Genomic DNA, 5368 nt, shown 5'->3' on the forward strand with positions numbered 1-5368 from the left:
AGAAAGAAAAAAATACAGTCCTAGTTCTACCAATCAATTACAACCATCATTGATAAATTTTCTTCCAGTAATTTTTCTATGCTGTTTGGATAATTGTGAACACACTGCACAAGTGATTATTTTTTCCACTGATTTTTAGAGAATGAAAGGGAGGGAGGGAGGGAGGTAGAAAGGGAGGCTGGGAGGGAGGGAGAGAGGGGGAGAGAGAGAGAGAAACATCGATGTGAGACACATTGATTAGTTGCCTCCCACAGTGCCCCAACCAGTGTCAAGGATCAAACCTACAACCCAGGCACAAGCCTTTGGACCGGAATCCAACCTGTGAGCCTTCAATGCCTGGGCTGATGCACTTAACCACTGAACTACATAGGGCAGGGCTATTTATTTACTTTCTTTTATTTTTCAATTACAGTTTACACTCAATATTCTTTTGAATTAGTTTGAGGTGTACTGCATAGTGGTTAGACAATCATATACTTTACAAAGTGTTCCCCCTGATATCTCAATAACCAGCTGGCACCATACACACAGTGGGGCAAAAGTAGGTTTACAGTTGCTTGTTTCGAAAATATAACAATTAATAAACAATAAACTCCGTTTCACTTACAATATAAACTTACTTTTGCCTCACCCTGTAATTATTACATTATTATTGACTTTATTCCCTATGCTATACTTTACATCTCCATGACTATTTTATAACTACCATTTTGTAGTTCTTAATACCTTTACCTTTGTCACAGTCCTCCAACCCCCACCCCTCCGTCAACCATCAGTCTGTTCTTTGTATGTATGAGTCTGTTTCTATTGTATCTTGCTCTTTAAAACTTTTAAGCATGTCTCCAATGAATCTTCTATAACAAAAGGGTAATATGCTAATTAGACTGGATGTCTTCCAGATGTCCTTCCTGAAGAAGCTAGGGCTGTAGGTGGCCCGGGGAAGCCAGCCCGGGTCCTGGGTGCCTGCTGGTGGCTGAAGGAAAAAAGCCTGGATCCCGGGTGCCAGAGGGAAGCCGGTGCAAGCAGCTGGGGGAAGGAAGGCCTACTCTTGCATGAATTTTCATGCATTGGGCTTCTAGTATAAATATAAAAGCATAATTGTGTGTCTGTATCATGATTCTATTATTCCCTCATAATTGGATAGATCACCCTTTCCTCCTCATTTTTCATCATACAATGTTTTGAAAGACCTTTTTGTATAAAAAGCTTCTTTTTGGTAATCAGAGAAAAACATTTTTATTGTACTGCAAGCCACTCAATAATCCTTTAAGAAATAATTCTAAAATTTGAATAAATGAAGAATGTTCTTTAATATTAAAAAAGAATGTCCCATGTGACATAGTTATTTGCCTAGGGCAGTGCTGGAAAGAACAGTTGCCTGGTTCCTAAGAATAAATGCCAGTCTTTGTGTGTCTCATTGATCAGATGAAGCATGGAAGGTCTTTATAGACATACAGATCAGAGATCTGCTAAAGGTACAACCTTCTAAACCACCGACTGGCGACTGCTGCTCCAAACGTTTCCTTAGACCAGCGGTTACCAACCTTTTGGACCTCAAGGACCACCAGTGGTCCACGGACCACCAGTTGGCGACCATTGTTCTAAAGAATAATCTTTAGTTCTTAAAAGTAGCTATACTACTAATGGAGCAGTATCTTGTAAAAAATGTAAGATCTGCCCTAACTGGTTTGGCTCAGTGGATAGAGCATTAGCATGCAAACTGAAGGGTCCCAGGTTTGATTCCAGTCAAGGGCACATGCTGGGTTGCTGACTCGATCCCTAGTGGGGGGCTTGCAGGAAGCAACCAATCAATGATTCTCTCTCACTGATGTTTCTCTCTCTCTCCCTCCCTCTTCCTTCCTCTCTAAAATCAATAAAAAATATATTTAAAAAAAGTAAGATCTGAGGAATCAAGTAATATGAAATAAGATATGAGTTATATAGTTATATGCTAGAACAAACAGGTTAATAAGTATATATTTTATTGCCATAATGTCTCTGAGTTAAAAGTAACTAAATACCACCCTAGCCCGTTTGGCTCAGTGGATAGAATGTTGGCTTATAGACTGAAGGTAATTGGGTTCGATTCTGGTCAAGGGTATCTACCTTGGTTGCAGGCTCGATCCCTGGCCCTGGTTGAGAGGGCATGCAGGAGGCAACCAATCGATGTGTCTCTCTCACATCAATGTTTCTGTCTTCTCCCCATCCCTTCCACTCTCTCTAAAAATCAATGGAAAAATATCCTCAGGTGAGGGTTAATAACAACAGTAAAAAATTGACTACATACCAATGTTCCACTTTCAAATAGAAACACTGATCTGCTGCCTCCTGCATGGCCCCCTCTGGGGATGAAACCCACAACCCTGGTATGTACCCTAACTGGGAATCAAACTAGTGACCTCCCAGTGCATGCATTGGATGACATTCAACCAACTGAGCCACAACGATGGGGCAAATCTCATTCTTTAAAATATGTTTTTTTAATTGATTTTTCTTGAGAGAGGAAAGAGGGAGAAACATCCATCGAATGACTCCCACACATACCCTTGACCAGGGATTGAACCTGCAACCCAGACATGTGCCCTGACCAAATGACCTGGCAACCTTTCAGTGCACGGGATGACACTCAACCAACAGAGCCACACCAGCCAGAGCTCAAATCACATAGTTTAAAAAAAAGATTCCAGCCCTGGCTAGTGTGGCTCAATTGGTTGGAGCATCATCCTGTATACTGCAAGGTTGTGGATTCGATTCCCAGTCAGGGCACATACCTGGGTTGCATGTTGAATCCCCGGGCATGTAATAGGAGGCAACCGATTGATGTCTCTCTTGCATCAATGTTTCGCTCTCTCTCCCATACCTTCCCCTCTCTCTAAAAATCAATAAAACATATCCTCAAGTGAGAATAAAAAAACAATCCACTTGCATAAGACTAGACAAAAAACATACCTTGTAAGCTAGATATTTATATCTTACTAGAAAGAGCAAGAAGCAGAGGTGCAGCTTGCTAAGAGCCTAGCAGTGCATCCCAGTGTGGACTTCAGCTTCCTCATGTACATCTGCCTATTGTCCTTAGCAGCAGATCCCTGGGTAGGATGGTGGACGATACTGCAGTCACAACAAAGGTGATTTGGCCTTCCAAAACACTTTCCACAAGCTGCTTCTTTAAATAATCAAGGGTGACTGAGGAACTTTGAAAAAAGTTGGCAAAATGACTCTTTAGGGTTTACTTTTCTTTGCAAAAGATCTGAAACATAGCTGTGAAAGGTCTCTCTGGAGAAGTTCAATGTTCTGCAAGAGCTAAAAGAAGAAGTAGAAAAACCACACCTAAAACAAACAGGGCAGTTCAGGGAGAGAAATGGGAGAAAATGAGGAAGGGTAGCAGATTACTCATGGCCAACATGAATCTGAAAGAGCAGGTCTCAGTGTTCATATTCCTGCCTTCATATAAATTGGCTGCTAGTGTTCCTCTATCACTCAGATTTACCGAGTATACAAATTCTCAACCTGCAAATTCCTTTGCTCTCAATTTAGAGTTCTAAAATTTCTCCAGGCATTTTAGGTGATAGTGTCCTCACTGATACTTAGTCTCATTATTAAGAACTCGCAACCACATAACTTCTTAAAGTCCTTTGGGTCATACAGACAAGCTACAAGGAACCAGGAAGAGACTGTTAGCGATTACTTAAAACAAGATTATATGACTAACTTTATTCATGAAAAGGTACCTAATCAAATCAATAAATATTGACTCAGTACTTTGAAGGCAGTGTATTAGGTAGTGAAGCATATCAACAGCCCAGTTTTATATTAGACAAACTTCATATTTGAGAAAGTGCGTATGAGGTGGGGACAACTGTATTCTTAGTCAACGTTGTAAAAAAAATACTAACAAAACAAAATAAAACCCACAAAAAGAAACAAAGGCTATGCAAATATTCTAAATTAAACAAGGCTAAAGATACATGACAACTGACCCAGACTGCATTCTGTTATTAAAGGGGGCAAAAGGGCTATAAAGGAGATTGGATGAACTGATAAAATTGGAATATAAATAATATATTAAAACTAGAGGCCCAGTGTACGAAATTCATGCAGGGAGGTGGGTTCCCTCAGCTCAGCCTGCACCATCTCGCAATCCAGGACCCCTTGTGGGATGTCCAACTGCCGGTTTAGGCCTGAACCCACAGTGGGATTGGGCCTAAACAGACAGTTGGACATCCCTCTCACAATCCAGGACTGCTGGCTCCTAAGCACTTACCTGCTTGCCTGCCTGATCGCCCTAACCACTTGCCTGCCTGTCCAATCACCCCTAACCACTTTGCCTGACTGATCACCCCTAACCACTCTGCCTCCCTGCCTGCCTGATTGCCCCTAACTGCCTCTGCCTTGGCTCCTACCCTGGTGGCTTCATCCGGAATGACGTCTGGAAGGCCGTTTGGCTGTCTGGTCTAGTTAGCATATTACACTTTTATTATTATAGATAAAATAGATAATGGGAGGAATGAGTAATGGTAATAAGATGAATAAGTTCTGGGCTGTAATCTACAGTATGGTGACTATAGTTAACAATACTATACTATATGTTTTATATTGTGTGTGTTTTTTTAAAATATATTTTTATTGATTTCAGAGAGGAAGGGAGAGGGAGAGAGAGATAGAAACATCAATGATGAGAGAGAATCATTGATCAGCTGCCTCCTACATGTACCCCACTAGGGATCAAGCCAACAACCCGGGCATGTTCCCTGACCGGGAATTGAACCATGACCTCCTGGTTCATAGGTCAATGCTCAACCACTGAACTATGCTGGCCGTACTATACTATACATTTGAAAGTTGCTAAGAGAGTATATTATAAAAGTTCTTACCACATATAAAAAAGTTAACTATGTGAGGTGATGAATATGTTAACTAATGTCATTGTGGCAATCATTTTGCAATAAAATCTATAAAATCACTTGTATATCTTAAACTTACACAATGTTATATATCAATCATATCTTCAATAAAGCTGGAAAACAAAGAATAAATTACCTGATATTTTATATGATTATAGCATTTGGTAGGTGCTGTAAGTGTAAATTACACACTGAATTTCAAAAACGTATTTTAAAAAAGAATGTTAAGCTGTATTAATAATTTTAAAATACTAATTACATATTGAATGATACTCTGAACATATTAAATAAAATATATATTGCTGAAGTTCATTTAACTTGTTTATTTATTTATTTACTTATTTATTTATTTATTGATTGATTGATTGAAGTAGAGGCGCAGGCGGTAGCCTGGGGGCGCCGTCAGGGTCCAGCGCAGCTCCTGGTCGTCCGGGTACTTCCCCGGGAAGCCAGGCGACGCCAGGCGC

At 40.3% G+C, this 5368-nt stretch overlaps 1 protein-coding gene across 1 annotated transcript in view; it reads right to left on the reverse strand.

The window, feature by feature from the left end:
* CHP1 (calcineurin like EF-hand protein 1) overlaps nucleotides 1-5368 on the reverse strand; it is a 69024-nt gene that overhangs the window by 40288 nt on the left and 23368 nt on the right. The window lies entirely within an intron of this gene.

Source organism: Myotis davidii, unplaced genomic scaffold (assembly GCF_000327345.1).
Source record: "Myotis davidii unplaced genomic scaffold, ASM32734v1 scaffold46, whole genome shotgun sequence".
Lineage (NCBI taxonomy): Eukaryota > Metazoa > Chordata > Mammalia > Chiroptera > Vespertilionidae > Myotis > Myotis davidii.